At 39.1% G+C, this 16957-nt stretch overlaps 1 long non-coding RNA gene across 1 annotated transcript in view; it reads right to left on the reverse strand.

Moving 5' to 3' along the window:
• Window positions 1-1308: 1308 nt before the first annotated feature.
• LOC132649167 (uncharacterized) overlaps window positions 1309-16957 on the reverse strand; it is a 47830-nt gene continuing 32181 nt past the window's right edge. Inside the window, exons 4-5 of the long non-coding RNA XR_009587604.1 lie at window positions 16525-16625; window positions 1309-2565 (exon numbers count right to left, since the gene is read on the reverse strand). This is a non-coding gene — a long non-coding RNA (uncharacterized LOC132649167). The remainder of the gene's footprint in view (window positions 2566-16524; window positions 16626-16957) is intronic.

Below are 16957 nucleotides of genomic sequence, written 5' to 3' on the forward strand. Positions count from 1 at the left end.
TAGCACAGAGAACTCTGGTAAAAGCAAACACTAATGGCCTTTTTAAAAAGTATTAATAAAATCACTCCTAATGATATTCTGCAATATTTGTAGATCAGGACCTTATCCAGTCCTCATCAGAGAAGGTTCCTCTGGCAGTAGATGGTAACAGACGCAAAGACCCACAGCCAGGAATTACACAGAGAGTGAGTCTAAGTGGGATGTCTCCATCAAATCCCTCCCTTCAGAGCTTAGGGAACCCCATGGAAGAGGAGGAGGAAAGAATGTAAGAGACACAGGAAACGGAGGACATGACGAGAACAAGGCCTTCTGAATCAACTAAGCGAGTCACATGTGAGCTTACAGAGACTGAAGCAGAAAGCACAGGGCCTACATAGATCTGTGTCAGGTCCCCTGCTTATATATTATAGCTTTTAGCCTAATATTTTTATGAGATTCCTGAGTGGATCTCTGATTCTTGTGCACATCTTTCCCTTCTATTGGGTTGCCTTGTCCAACTTTGATGTGATGGTTTTTGTGTAATCTTATTGTTTTATTTTGTTGTGTTTGGTTGTTATCTCTTAGAAGTCTGTTCTTTTTTAGTGAGAAAAAGAAGGAGATTGGATCCAGAAAGAAGTGGAGGTGGGGAAGAGTTGGGAGGAGTAGAGGGAAGGGAAACTATAATCAGGATAGACTGTATGAGAAAAGAAGCTGTTTTCAATAGAAGGGAAAAAATTATCCTATTTTCACAGGCAAATGGAGCTACCAAGAGGCCCAGTGAACAGCTTGGCAGATGTCATAATAGGTCTGCAAATTCCAGGCCTTGAAAAGTGGACTGACAGGCTTTCAGAGTTCTCCAGCTTCCAGCAGGTAGACAGCAGTCAACAGACACAAACTGAGCTGCATGTTAATGTCTAAACCTGCAGAGAAAAACAAAACAAAACAAAACAAACAAACAAGAGCACATGAGATACAAAGGACAAAGCCATGTGCAGGTATGGTGGTTTTGTTTTTCATTTTTGGTTTTTGGTTTTTGGCATACAGTCCTGATATGCTGACCTTGAACTCATGATCCTACTACCTTAACTCCCTTAGTTCTGGCATGACAACCATGAACCACCACACACACACACACACACACACACACACACACACACACATACACACACACACACATACACACACACACACACACACACATACACACGGCAAGAGGTGTTTTAGAGTAAAGCAACATACCTCCTCTCTGTGGAAGTAGTTTCAGGTTGTTGCAAGGCAAAGGCAGCCTTGTAAAGAAGTTACAAGCTCATAAAATCAGTTGTTCCGGTTTATTTGCCAATTTGACACAAAGTAGAGTTATTGAGGGAGAGGAACATCAGTTGAGAAAATGCCTCCGAAGGCTTGTAAACAAGTCCTTGGGGCATCTTCTTGATTAATGATCAATGAGTGAGGGCCCAGCTTACTGGACCCTGGAGAGGTGGTCCTGGATAATATAAGATGAACAAGCCATGCAAAGCAAGACAGTAAGCAGTGCTCCTCCATGGCTCTGCTTCAGTTCCTACCTGGATTCCGGACTTGGCTTCTCTCAGTAGACTGTGACCTGGCATATGTAAGCCAAGTCAACGCCTTTCTCCCAAAGTTGCTTTTAATTGTGTCCTTTATGATAGCAATAGATACCTAACTGATACGTTGATCCTTAACTAAAAGATTAATCTAGGAGTATAATGAATGCTTTATGTAAAGAAAATGCTTATTTTTAAGAAGGAGAAAGGAAAGCAAATTCAATGGATTCTTCTGAATGACCATCACATATTTACAATCAGGATGACAGTCTTATAATTACAACCTGAACAGCCATTCTGCTTTAGCGCTTGAGAAGTTCCACAGGACCCTCGAGGCTGGAAGACTGTGCCTAGCTGTGGGTTCACATAAGCATTCTGAACATATTTAACACAGGCTGTGCTATCAAGCTCATTAAGTAGTATAGTCAATGTTTTATTAGTGTATATTAATGTATATTAATTATAAATTATAGTGATTCTTACTGAGGCATTTTCATATGTGTATAACGTATTTTTATTGTTTCTATCCCCCACTTTCCTCTCTTGTTCACCTTCCACATCTAGTTTCCTGTTCATACCTTCTCTTCTCAATGAACCACCCCCCCACCTCCATCTACTTTCATGGTGATTTAGTATAAGCTTCTTGTTCTTGCTGTTCTTATTGTTGTTTGGATAGCTGGTTGGATTTTGTTTTGTCTTCCTTTTCTTTGTCTTCTTTTTTTTTTTTTTTTTTTTTTTGGTAGCCCGCTGGGTTTTATTACGGTTTCTTAAAAGATCATTGGTGAAAATTCCACAGCCATTCACATGCCTACATCATTTCCTTAAATCTTTATTGGAGACATTCTTGTAGAGTAATTAAATCTAGCTGCTATGAGAGATGAGTTCAGAAAACTGTATGTTAAAATACTGGGAGTGGTGGACTCCTTAGGGGTCAGATCATTGCCATCAGCAGAGAAATTCTGCTCATCAACTTCAAGCCTCCCTTCAACTTAAGGTGATCGGAAGCCATGCCAGCAGCGTATCTCTAAGGAAACAACAAAAAGAAAGGGGGTGATTGACATGAGTCTTTGCAGACCAGCTATCAAAGGGGTGAGCATCACTTCTGCACATGCTTAGTTCAGTAGGTTCCAACTAGAGAGTCCCATTTAACCGAAAAAAAAAAATGAGTAAAATATTAAATGTAGCCCTGTGCCCTAAAACAAGCAGATACTGTGAATATTTGTTGTCTTTGGAGTCTGTGGTCATTGGAAGATGCATGTAAAGACAGACTCTCTGATGTATTCCCTTTCAAAAGGGAGACTGCACCAATTCTAATGTGACTGTCAATGAAAGAAATCGCTCTCACCTCAAAGGATTAAAAGAAAGGGTTCATTCTAGAGCCAAAGATGAGTGAGTATGGCACAGGAAAACAGATTTAGATTTCTTCCAATAACATGCTTCAATCACATAGCAATTTCATGAAATTTTTATAGAAACGGAAGAAAGAAGGTCATAAATCATGATACTTCCAAATACATTTCTGAAAGCATGAGATTGGATGGGTTACAGCAAACTGGAGAAACCTCTGTCACAGGTTTCTGCTGACTCTATTGACACGCTTAGCTTTGAAGTTAGAAGCTAGATGCCTGGTAAGTTAATACATTTCAAAAAGTTTCACATGATCACCACAAGAATGTTATATCAGACACAAAAGTGGAAAAGTGGTAAGAGAGCCCAGAATTATTTACTCAATATTTTTATAAATTCTTTGAGAAATTCATAAAAATGTGTTTCGAAGCATATTCACCCCACCCCCACCCCTCTTGCAACCATCCTCCAATCCCTTCTCAGCAATGAGATTTCTTCATTTCTTTCCTCCCCCATCAAGTCCAGTTTGTGCTGTCCAGCTAATCCTGGGAGTAAGTCTGTCCTAGAAAATAGTCAGCCTACCAGGAGACACAATGTTAAAGAAAACTGAGTCTCCCTCACCAAACCACCAAATCCAAGCTTACCTTAACTAACGGTGGGCTTTCATGTCCACCTCTCCCCTCTATACTGAGGGTTGTTTTGTTTGTTTGTTTGTTGTTGTTTTTCTGACTGGATCTTATGCAAGTCAGAGTTTTTATGGGAACTGTGTTGAATCTGTAAATTACTTTATCTGTAAATTACTTTTGGTAGAAATACCATTTTCACAATATTATTCATACCAAACTGTGATCATGGTGGTAGCTTTTTCTATCTGCTGCCGTACTTTTAAATGTCTGATGTTTTTCCACCCTTAGTTGGATGTAGTCCAATTTTTTTTCAGGCAATTATGAATGACATTGATTTCCTGATTTCTTTCTTGGTGTGTATATAGTATTTATATAGAGTAAAGCTACTGATATTTGGTGTGTTAATTTTGTATTCTGCTACTTTGCTAAATAAATTTAACATAGTTTTTAGAAATTTTCTGGTAGTCTTTATGGTCTTTTATGTATAAAATCATGTCATCTGTAAATAGGATTTTGGTTTCATTTTCTCTTTGTACTCCTTTTTTCTCTTTGACTTGTCTTACTGATCCAATGACTTGAAGCTCCATGTTAACAGGAATGGAAAGAGTAGACATGCTTGTCTTGTTCCTTGCTTTTTAGCAAATGCTTTGAGGTTTTCTCCATTAACATGTTGTTGGCTGTGAAACTGTATATTGCCTTTATTGTATTTAGATAAGTCCCTCATAGCTCTTGCCTCTCCATTGCGTTTTTTATGAGGGGATGTCAGATTTTGTCAAAACCCTTTTTCCTGCATCTAATGAGATGATCATGTGGTTTCTGTCCTTGAGTCTATTTATGTGGTGAATTACATTTATTGATTTACATGTTGTGATCCACCCCTATATCTCTGAGATAAAAACATCTTGATCATGGTGGATAATCTTTTTTATGTGTTCTTGAATTCAGTTTGTAAGTATTTTATTGATAATTTTTGCATTGATATTATTTAGAAAGATTGGCCAGTGTGTGTGTGTGTGTGTGTGTGTGTGTTGGGAAGATCTTTGTCAGGTATTAGGACCAGGATAATACTGGTTTCATGGGAAAAAAACAAAGTGTTCCTTCTTTTTGTATTTTATATCATTTGAGGAATATTAATGTTATTTCTTCTTTGAAGGTCTGGTAGGATTTTGTGATGAACCTATTTGTGCTTGGGATTTTTTAATTGGAACATTTTCAATTACTGCTTTTATCTCATTAGTTGTTATGGTTCAGTTTAAATTATTTACTTCATCTTTATTTAATCTTATAGGTGATATAAATCAAGAAATGTATCCATTTCTTTTAGATGTTCCAGTGTAATGGAGTTGTGGTTTGTGTGTGTGTGTGTGTGTGTGTGTGTGTGTGTCTGTGTCTGTGTCTGTGTTTTTTTGTTTCTTTGGTTGGTTGGTTTGGTTTGGTTTGGTTTTTCAAGAGGAGACAGGATTTCTCTGTTTAGTCCTGACTGTCCTGGAACTTGCTCTGTAGACCAGGCTGGCCTGGAACTCAGAGTAGAGCCTGCCCCTGCCTTCCTAGTGGTGGGATCAAAGGTGTGCATCACCTTTGCCACGCCAGGGAGAATAAATCTTTGAAGTGTGTCTTTACCATTCTTAGAATTTCTTCAGTATCTGTTGTTATGTTTCCATTTTAATCTCTGATATTTTTCATTTGGATCTTCCCTATTTTATTTAATTTAGCTAAAGCTTCGTCAATCTTTTCAAAGAATCAGCTCTGCTTTATTGATCTTTTGTATTTTTATTTCTATTTCATTTATTTCACCCCTGACTTTTACTATATGTCCCAGCCTAATCATTTCAGATGCTGTTTGTGCTTCTTTTCGGTGCAATATTAATTATTAATATGTCATCTCTCCAGGTTTTATGTATGCTCCAAACATTCAAATTATGTCTGCTTCATTGTGTCCCTTGGATTTTGCTATGTTGTGTTTTCATTTAATTTTCCTTCTTGATTTCTCTCTTCATTCAAGTTTCACTCAGCAGTGTGTTGCTTAGCTGATCTGAGTTTGAGGTCTTTGTGTCATTTCAAGTATTGTGGCTGTCTAACCTTACTCCTTTGTCATCAGATAAAATGCATGGTGTGGTTTCAATTTTCCTAAACTTGTTGAGACTCATTTTGTGTCCTAATATATGGTTGAGTTTGGAGAAAGTTCCATGGGCTGCTGAGAAGAACATGTTTTATTTAATATTTGTATGGAATGTTCTGTAAATGTCTGCTAGATCTACTTGATTTAGCTCCAGGATATCTCTGTTTAGTTTTTATCTGGATGGCCTGAGAGTGGAGTCTCCCACTATCACTAGGTGGGAACAGATCTGTGATTTCAGATCCAATATTTTTTATTTTATATGAAACTAGATGCCTTATATTTGGCGAATAAATCTTAGGAATTGTATAGTAGCCTCTCCATGGATTTTATTTTCTTTTTAATGATTGTGAAATAAATATCTTTCTCTGTCTCTTTTAACTAATTTTGGTTTTAATTATATTTTCAGTTATTAGACTAGGTACCCTGGTTGTTTCTTTGTTCCATTTACTTTGAATACCTGTTTTCTAGCCTTTTACTAAAAGCAGTTTCTATCACAAATAGAGAGGTATGTGTGTGTGTGTGTGTGTGTGTGTGTATTGCTGAGTAAGAGCGTTTTTTAACTTTTATTAATTACACTTTATTCACTTTGTATCCCCCCATAGACCCCTCCCTCCCCCTCCTAATCCCACCTTCCCCCCCTTTTTCACATATGCCCCTCCCCAAGTTCACTGATAGGGGAGGTCCCCCTCTCCTTCTTTCTGATCTTAGTCTATCAGATCTCATCAGGAGTAGCTGCATTGTCATCTTCTGTGGCCTGGTAAGGCTTCCCACCCCCCAAGGAGGAGGTGATCAAAGAGCAGGCCAATCAGTTTAAGTCAGAGGCAGACCCTCTTTCCATTACTATGTATGTATGTATATATTTTTTGGAGGCAGCAAAATGATGGATCCTGGCTTTTTTTATTTTAATTTTTATTATTCATTTCACATTGGTTGTAGCCTCCTTTCTCTCCTATTTTCCTAGTTCCATCCTCCCTCCCTGTTTCCCTTATGTCCTCTCCCCTACTGATCAGAAAAGGGAGCCCCCCCCCAACCCCAGCATATTAAGGGATATCAGGATTGAGTGCATGTTCTTCCTGTGTGGGCTTGCTGAGGTAGCACCGCCAGGAAACAATGATCGAAAAGCAGGCAACAAAGTTCAGGTCAGAGTCAGCCTCTATTCACCTTACTAGGAAACCCATATGAGAATCGAGCTGTCCATCAGCTACATCTGTGTAAGGGGCCTATGTCCAGTCCATTCCTGGTCCTTGGTTGTACTTCAATTTCCATAGCACCCCCTGCCCTGGGCCCTGGTTAGTTGGCCCTGTTGGTATTCTTGTGGAGCTCCAGTCCCCTCTGGATCCTATTATCATTCTTCGACTCTTCCATAAAACTCCCTGCACTCCACCCAAAATTTCTTTTTTTTTTTTCATTTTTTAGGTATTTCTTGAACATTTTTATTTCTTTTTAAAATATTTTACATATAATTTTTAATTTATTATAATGTATTTACTTTGTAAACCAGCTGTAGCCCTCACCCTCCTCCCTTTCCAATCCCTCCCTCCCTCCCTCATCTCCTCCCATGCCTCTTCCCCAGTCCACTGATAGGGGAGGAGCTCCTCCCCTTCCATCTGACCCTACCCTATCAAATTTCATCAGGACTGTCTTTCATAGTCTTCCTCTGTGGCCTAGTAAGGCTCCCCACCCTCACCTCAGAGGGAGGTGATCAAAGAGCCAGCCACTGAGTTCATGTCAGAGACAGTCCCTGTTCCCCTTACTAGGGTACCCACTTGGACACTGAGCTGCCATGGGCTACATCTGTGCAGGGGTTCTAGATTATCTCCATGAATGGTTCTTGGTTGGAGTATCAGTCTCAGAAAAGACCCTTGGGACCAGTTTTTTGTTTGTTTGTTTGTTTGTCTGTTTGTTTTTTGGTTCTGTTGTTTTCCTTGTGGAGCTCCAGACCTTTCCAGGTCTTTCTATCTTCCCCTTCCTTCATAAGATTCCCTGCACTCTGCCCAAAATTTGGCCATGAGTTTCAACATCTGCTTTAATACCCTGCTGGGTAGAGTCTTTCAGAGGCTCTCTGTGGTAAGCTCCTGTCCTCTTCCTTGTTTTCACCTTCTTCCAAGGTCTATCCCATTTGCCTTTCTGAATGAAGACTGAGCATCTTACCAAGGGTCCTCCTTCTTGCTTAGCTTCTTTAGGTGTACAGATTTTAGTATGATTATCCACTTATAAGTGAGTATATACCATGTGTGTTTTTCTGCTTCTGGGATACCTCACTCAGGATGATCTTTTCTAGTTTCATCCATTTGCCTGAAAATGTCATGATTTCCTTGTTTTTAATTGATGAGTAGTGTTCCTTGTGTAAATGTACCACAATTTCTGTATCCATTTCTCAAATGAGGGGCATCTGAGTTGTTTCCAGCTTCTGGCTATTACCAATAAAGCTGCTACGTACATGATTGAACAAATTTCCTTGTATACTTGAGCATATTTTGGATATATACCCATGGGGGGAAATAGCTGGATCTTGAGGTAGCACTATTCCCAATTGTCTGAGAAAGCACCAAATTGATTTCCAAAGTGGTTGTCAAGTTTACATTCCCACCAACAATGGAGAAGGGTTCCCCTTCCTCCACATCCTCTCCAGCATGTGTTATCACTTGAGTTTTTTATCTTAGCAATTCTGATGTCCACCCAGTATTTTATTGTGGGCCTCAGCATCTGTTTCCATCAGGTGCTGGGTGGAGCCACTCAGACAACAGCTTTGGAGGCTCTTGTCTGCAAGCATAGCTGAATATCATTAATCATGTCAGGGTTTGGCTGTCTCCCAATAGGGTAAAGTCTCAGGTTGGGCCAATCATTGGTTGGACATTCCTTCAATTTCTATTTTATTTTCTTCCCTGCACATCTTGAGGGCAGGATAAATTTTGGATCAGTTTTTGTGGGTGGGTTGGTGTTTCCCTCCTTCCACTAGAAATTTTGTCTAGTTAGAGGGTGACCTCTTCAGTCTCTACAACCCCTGTTACTAGGAGTCTCAGCTAGAGTCCCCCTCATGTCCTCCCAACAGTCTATCCTGTCACAGGTCTTCAGCTTATCAGAAAGAAGTTCCCACCCATGGTTTCTCTTCTCTCTGCAAGGCCTCTGTCTTCCCACTCCTGCTTTCTCCATGTCTAGTATATACTCTCATTTCTCTATGTGCTCCCTCTCTTACCATGTGCCCTATCTTCAATCACTTCCATTGTCTATTCTATTTGTACTTCTGAGTAAGATTCAAGCATCCTCCTTTGGGCCCTCCTTGTTACTTATCTTCTTTGGGTCTGTGAGTTGTAGTATGGCTATCCTGTACTATATGGCTAAAATCTCTTCATAAATGAGTACATACCATACGTGTCTTTCTGGGTCTCGGTTACATAATTCAGGATGATCTTTTCTAGTTCTATCCATTTGCCTGCAAATTTCATGATTTCCTTGTTTCCTGAGTAGTATTCCATTGTGTAAATGTACCACAATTTCTTTATTCATTCTTCCGTTGAGGGAAATCTGGGTTGTTTCCATGTTCTGGATATTATAAATAAAGCTGAACATACGTGAGCAAGTGTCCTTGTTGTATGGTAGAGCATCTTTTAGGCATAATACTCGGAAGTGTTATAACTGGTTCTTGAGGTAGAGCTATTCCGAGTTTTCTGAAATAGCACCAGATTGATAGCCAGAGTGGTTGTACAAGTTAGCACTCTTACCAACAATGGAGGAATGTTCCCCTTTCTCCACATCCTTGCCAGCATGTGCTATCATTTGTAATTTTGATCTTAGCCATTCTGCACTCTCAGAAATTGGAAAGAGCTCATACTAGCAACTTAACAGCTCACCTGAAAGCTCTAGACAAAAAGAAAGCAAACACAACCAAGAGGAGTAAATGGCAGGAAAAAAAACCCTGAAATCAATAAATTTGAAACAAAGAGAACAATACAAAGAATCAAGGAAACCAAGAGCTGATTTTTTTCAGAAAATCAACAAGATAGACAAACCCTTCCAAACTAACTAAAAGGCAGCTCACTATCCAAATCAACAAAATCAGAAATGAAAAGGTGAACATAACCACAGACAATGAGGAAATCCAAAGAATCATTAGGTCTTACATCAAAAGCCTGTATTGGACAAAATTGAATAATTAAGTGAAATGGACAGTCTTCTGGATAGATTCCACTTACCAAAGTTAAATCGAGATCAGCTAAAGAAGTTAAATAAGCCCCAAGGAAACAAAAGCAGTCATTAAAAGTCTCCTATGCTGTTGATGATTATTAATATTTATTATTTATTTATCTTTCAGTTAAACAGCTGTATGCCAGCTGTATACCCAAATCACCACACAGAGACTAGGTTTTATTTAATTAACCTAGAGTACAATGCTGGGTAATAGTTATTCCATCCTAAACCTCCAAGCAAGCCTGCATAGCTTCCTCCCATTCAGATTTCCCACATTATACTTGCTTTTTAGTCATATCTTAGGTCTAGTTCATTTCTCCTGAGGTTTCCTGGTCCTCTCCTATCGGATCTGTCCCCCCATTCCTCTTTTTCATCCCCTCTAGACGAGGATGTCTCACCCTATTCTTTCAGCACTGGCTGGTTGTTTTTATTGAAAACACAGAACAAATGGTGGCATGTTTACACACACTTGAGCACAACAATGCAATGTCTGGATTGAAATCAGATAGGGGGGTAGAGAAATCAGCATTTGAATGAACAAGGGTAAATTGTATACATTCCACAAGAACGCTATACCAACATCATCCAGAAAAAAAAAAAAGCCCAGGCACAAATGGTTTCAGCACAGGATACTGTTTCTAATCCAATCTGTCAGTCAGTGTCCTTTTTTGGACAATTGACAGCGTTAATACTGAGGGCTATCGTTGAATAATGTGTATTAACAGCCATTATTTTGTTGTGGTGGTGGAATTTTTTTTAGTCAGCTTTTGGGAAAACTTCTACAATTATATATCCCTTGTGTCCTTTTTGGTATGTTTAATTTTCAGACCAAAACACCCTCTGTCAATCTAGTTTTAAATTATTCCCTCTTCTGGCCTTTGTGGATGCTGTACATGTGTAGCACACAGATACACATGCAGCAAATTAAATCAGCTTTCATCATGGAAAGTTTTCTTTCTCCTTTGATTATGACTGGAATTTTTGCTGGGTATAGTAGTTTGAGCTGCCATATGTGAGCATTTATAACTTTTGAAACATCAGACCAGGCTCTTCTGGCTTTCAGAGTTTCCACTGAAAAGTCATATGTTATTCTGATGGGTCTGCCTTTATATGTGGTGTAGCCTTTCTTGCTATCCTCAATACTCTTTATTTTGTTCTGTATATTTAGTGTTTTATTGTGTGATGTGGGGATTTTATTTTCTGTTCCTGTCTATTTGGCATGCCTCTGACATCATAATGGGCATCTCTTTCCTTAGATGAGGTATATTCTTCTATGACTTTGTTGAAAACATTTTCTATGGATTTGACAAAGTTTTTTTTCTTCTTTTTAAATTTTTTAAAATTTATTCTTTGTAAGTTTCACATCACGCACATCAGTCCCATTCATCTCCCCATCTCCTTGTATCCACCATCCTCCCTTTCCTGCTGACTGTCTCAGGTGGCAAGGGCCAAGGGGGTGGAAGCATCACCCCCATTCAGGCCACCATAAGGGCAGATGAGTTGCAGGGACAGCACTCCTGTGCTCTTGCCCTAGGGCCCGTTTACCCATGCCCCACCATGAGAGCGAGCTTCACTGTGCTGCCTGGGCGAGGGCAAGCTGCAGGACCTGCTCTCCTGAGCACTGCCCTTGTGAGAGTTGTGGCCCACACTCCAAAGCACTACAACCAGTGAGGGACAGGGCCAGTTCTGCACAGCCTTTGGACATCCATGTGGTCACAAGAGGCTGCCCAGACCAGGCACATCTCCACGGTCTCTAGTGGTAATGTGAGTCACAAACATCAATATCAACCCTGCTCCTATATAGATATGGACCTACATATGATCCTTCGGTGCGTGGGCTGGGACTTCACTGAGGCCATGGTCTCAGGTGGTGGGGTTGGCTTCTGACAACAGGCAATTCCTCTCCTCTCCTGAGTCTCCTATTCTATCCCCCTCTACCACAATGCTCAAACTGTTCTGCTTCTCTTTCTCTCCTATCTATCTACCACATACCTGTACATTGTAGTGGCGGCCACTGCTGGCACGCCTCATGGTGTCTACAGTCTACCTGTGTGGCATGACAGCAGGTGGGCCACTGTGTGTCTACAGGCCCACTCATTCAGGCAAGCAGAGGACAGATTTGTCGACATCTTTCCCCACCAGAGCCACATGGCCTGTTGGTCAGCCAGTGTCTCCTGACTTTACTTTCAACCTCCACTGCCATCAGCACAGTCCTTGGGAACTGTGATGACATCTTTGTCACCGGTTTCTTCTCCTTCTTGCACACCTATTAGTCATAGAGCTTGTTTTGGTTTGGTTGGGGTTGTTGTTTTGTTTTTGAGACAGGGTTTCTCTGTGTATCCTTGATCTCTAGACCAGGTTGGTCTCCAACCCACAGAGATCCTCCCAGCCTCTGCCTCCTAAGTGCTGGGATTAAAGGTATGCACCACCACTGTCCAGCTATTCATAGGGTTTTTCTTTTGTCTTTTAACTGTGTCCCGGATTTCCTACATATTCTGTTCATTGTTTTTTTTGTTTGTTTTTGTTTTTTGTTTTTTATTTAGTTTGGTTTGGGTTTGGTTTATATCTAATATGTTCTTTGACTGAGTGAGTCACTTCCTCTCTTATTTTTGAGACCTGATATTCTCTCTGCCATTTGAGCCAATATATTGATGATACTTTGCCCTGAGCTTTGTGTGAGCTCTTGAATTTCCCAATTTGAGTTTTATTTCATTTTTACTTTTCTTTAGAGATTCCATATCTTTATTAAATACATTTTTATATTGTTTTTCTTATCTTATGCAACTGCTTGTGTTTTCATGGTACTCTTTCAGGCATTGGTTTATATCCTATTTGAGTTCCTTAGGCATATTTATAATTGTTCTTTTAAAATCATTGCCCTGCTCTCAGAGAACAATTCTGTAAGAGTGCTAATGTCTGGAAAGACATATTAGTATATTTACTGACATTATTTATGGTTTAACAATTGGTCCTAGGCATCTTGACTTATATCATTAGTATTGCTTCTTTATGTGTATTATTAGGCTTCCCTTTGTTGAGTGTTGTTTTGGATCCTTGTTTGCTATGACCTCAACTTGTCAACATGTGGACAATTAGGTGGTTCTTAGTGTTCAGTGATGGACCCCTGTGTATTGGTTTGCTATTGACATGCCGAGATTGGTCTTAGTTCAGGCAGGGATTGGAACATTTTCTGAACCTAGGAGTAAAAATTCTGTATGCAATTCTTCATTGTATAGAGCATTGGAGATTTTCTATACCTACCCTTAGTGAGTTTTAAGAAGGTTCATGGTATTTTCAGGTGGCCCTGATGTTCCAGGTTTAATTTTCCAAGCCAGGCTCTGGTCCTTGGATAGATGGTGGATGAGATGACAAAAAAAAAGGCAGGTAGAGGAGTAAGCAGAGTGACCAACAGAAATTCAGACAGTATTCCATGAGATGTATATGCTGGTTCGGTTGTGAATGGCATTACTGACAGGCAGGGAAGAATGGAAAGAGATCTAGGCAACCTACTGACAGTTCCAGTCAGATTCCACATACTGTCAAGCAGGATGGTGTATAGGTCAACGTACAAGAAGGCAGACAGGCCAAGATAAATTTTAATTAGGCTTTGGACTTGCAACCATCCAGCCTTTCACAATTACTGAATTCACTTCAGTTAATGAGTCTTGCAGAAGGTTCAGTGGAAGATGGGGCTTCTTTCCAGGAACTTTTATTCACAGTTCCCTCATAGGTATAACATTTGTACTTGAAAATATTATTTATTAAATATAACTTAATATTCTTCATAATTGGGAAGGTTTATTCCTATGACATCATGTAGATTATGTTAAGCACAAAGCATTACTGCAATAGTCAGTACAGACAAATAGCTGGTAAAGCTAGTCAAGAAGAAACTCTCAGATAATACCAAAGTTATTAACTACCATGATTTGGATCTGACTTTTGGCTGCTGTTTGCTTGTTTGTTTGTTTGTTTGTTTTGTCCTCTACATGTAACATAATATTCTAATGTGATATATAGTAGGATTATTATACTTAAAACTAAACCAATCAAGCATACAGTCTGGGCTAATGAAATGAAGGTAGCAGATGATAAAAATAGTCATCCCAACAAATCAAAGAATTTTTTTCATGAACTATCTAACTCCTTAAATAGACTGATTATATGTTATGTACATCCCACCCCCATGTCTATAAACATTTGCATTTTATGAAACATTTTATTTGGTGTTTGGAACACTTTAATTTCAGTTTTCTTTTTCTATCCGCATTGATTCCCTGAATTAGAATCAATCATACAGAGTAGCTATCTTTATTTCAGGAAAGACTGGTCTTCAATATTGTCATGGTTTGAATAGGAATACCCACACATACACACACACACACACACACACACAGAGAGAGAGAGAGAGAGACAGAGAGAGACAGAGAGAGAGAGAGAGAGAGAGAGAGATTATAGATTTAAATGCTTTATCACCATTCTAATGGGAGATGTGGCCTTGTTGGAATAGGTGTGGCCTTGTGGAAGAAGTGTGTCACTGGGGTGGACTTTGGAGTTTCAGAAGCCCAAACCAGGCCCAGTTGCTGTCTGTCTTCCTGCTGCCTGCAGATCCAAATGTAGAACTCTCAACTCCTTAACCATGTCTGCCTGTGTGTTACCCTGGTTCCTGCCATATTGATAATGGACTAAACCTCTGAACCTGTAAGTTGGCCCTAATTAAACCTTTTTCTTTGTAAGTGTTGTCATAGTCATGTTGTCTCTTCACAGCAATAAAAACCCTAACTAAGACAAATATTTAACTTATTATAACCCTTACTTGTGCATCACAGCCTCATGTGTCCTGTTTTATCCGTGTTGTACCACATTCTAGTTTAAGGAAGTAAATGGACAGTGACATTATATAAGAAATCACATAGCAATTTTTTAACTCTTTCCCACCAGAACTGACCTTTTCCCACTTAAGAAATATGATAGTCGTAGAAACAAGAGACCATAACCTGTGAGAAATAAGAATCCTATATTTTGGAGAAGAAAGCATAACCAAATCTTGTGCGTCATCTCTCAACCAGAGAGGGAAATGGGACTCCAAGAGGAGTTGTTATGTAGTATTATCTTTTAGCTTCCCATTGGAAGAATTGGACTATTATTTTGTATTTTTCCAATCTTAGCTAACTGTGAAGATGCATTTAATTGAGGAACAGGCTCTTAAAGTTCAATGTTTTAAGTTTCCAATCCTGTCTATTATTTTTCATAATCAATTTTTTTCATAATATCTCCATAGGTCATTACTTCTGCCTGTGCGCTAAACAGCCTTGGCCATGCCCTCACAGCTACCTCATAATCTCTCCGTACTGACATTGTAAGCAATCCTTGTTAAGTTACAATGCAGGCTTTCCCCACCTCTGAGTTTGGGAATCGTCCGGAACAACTGGTTTAATATTTTTAATCCATTCTTGAAACATATTATTTTCCTTTAATAGAGTTACCATCCTTTTTCCTCCTCTTGAAATGGCATTCCCTTTATATGCCCTCTTTTGGAAAGTGAGTCACTTTCTTCCTTTCCATGAATTCACCTTGTTCTAGAATTCATGATCCAGGACCTATACTTTCAGTAAGACCTCTTTTGTTTCTAACATCTGGCTGCTTTTGACTAATTTATAATGAATCTTGTTGCCACAGGAGACTGACAGCTTTGGATAAAGAGCCAACCCCAAATATCTAGATACCCCATGTAAAAGTCAGTAGAGTAAAAGCTATTCCAATGTGGGCAGACACTGAAGTGTGCTATAAGGCTTCCCAAAGCCTCCCATGCTTGACAGTAATAGCGTCATCATGCAGAACTGGGACAACTGGATTACTTCAATGAACTGGATTTCATGTGGTTGGTAGGTATCATTACACTTCATACGGTGAGATCAATAGCCACATCTGCAGCACATTTTGAGACAAATAGTCATCAGGTTAGGTTATGCTGGGACAGAAAAGACAGGCAGCTACAACAGGCTAACCATTAAATCCAGGAATCTGCTGTATCCTATCATTTCCAATATCACTGGTGACATAATAATCTAATATGAAGGACCCAGTTGAAATTATTCCCTTTCCTTTGTGAAAAAATTTCTAGTGCTTTAGATACAGTGGTTATAGATCTTGAAGAAGAGTATCCCCCCCCCCAAAAAAAAGGGAAATAGCCTTAGATTTAAATTAAGACTCTGCTAGTCCAAAACCTGGGATTATTTTTTCTTTATCAAAATTATACTAAATAATACAGGAGTCCTCTCCTGGAAGTAGTGAATTTTTAAAATTCTTTAAAGCATAAATACATGGTTCAAATAAGTGGGAGGTTTACGAAAGCAAGCTGTTATTAAAAAAAAAAACTGTACTTAACAAAGTGCCATAATATTGTTACAGTTTTTAAATCAACATTATTTCATTACTTCTATCACCTGAGGAAATATACTACATACAACTTAAGTTTCTGAGAAATTTTCTAGTATATCATATATATTTAAAAAAATGTAGTTTTGAGTTCATTTAGTTTTGTTTTTCATAGACAATAAGATTCAAAGTTAGTATCGTTCATCTTTTCTGTAATCAAGGTAGGTGTGTCCTCAGGAGAAGACAGTGCATGTTTGAGATGGGAAGTGTAAATTCAAGAGTCTACCCCCTGAAGTTTTATAGTACATGAAGTAGTTAAAAGTACCTGATAAAGACTTCTCCAATGAGTATAAAGGGAGTCCTTGATATAGTATCTTTTCCAGTGGATCAAACTTCCCAGTGTTAGTTCATTCCGTTCTTCATCTCCTGTGAGTTCAATGTACAAAGGGTATACAACCAATTTGAATTTTTTAGTTATCATTTTCAAAAGTCCCTTAGGATAGTGCATAATGGCTCCCATTAGCAGAGATGGCTCAGGGTTCTCCTCAGGCACCCAATGGCTATGCCGAAAGGAAACAACTGATGTTTTTCAAAGGGGATAGATCTAAGACTTAGGACAACTAATGGGAGTGCTTTTGGCCAAGGGAGGCTACAAGCTTCAGTTAACTTTGTCAATTGTTTCTTCATAGTGCCAATGCTTCACTCAACAATTCCAGGAGATTAAGGATGGTAGGCGAAGTGAAAATGGTGTATAACAA

The sequence above is a fragment of the Meriones unguiculatus genome, chromosome 19 (genome assembly GCF_030254825.1).
Source record: "Meriones unguiculatus strain TT.TT164.6M chromosome 19, Bangor_MerUng_6.1, whole genome shotgun sequence".
Taxonomy (NCBI): domain Eukaryota; kingdom Metazoa; phylum Chordata; class Mammalia; order Rodentia; family Muridae; genus Meriones; species Meriones unguiculatus.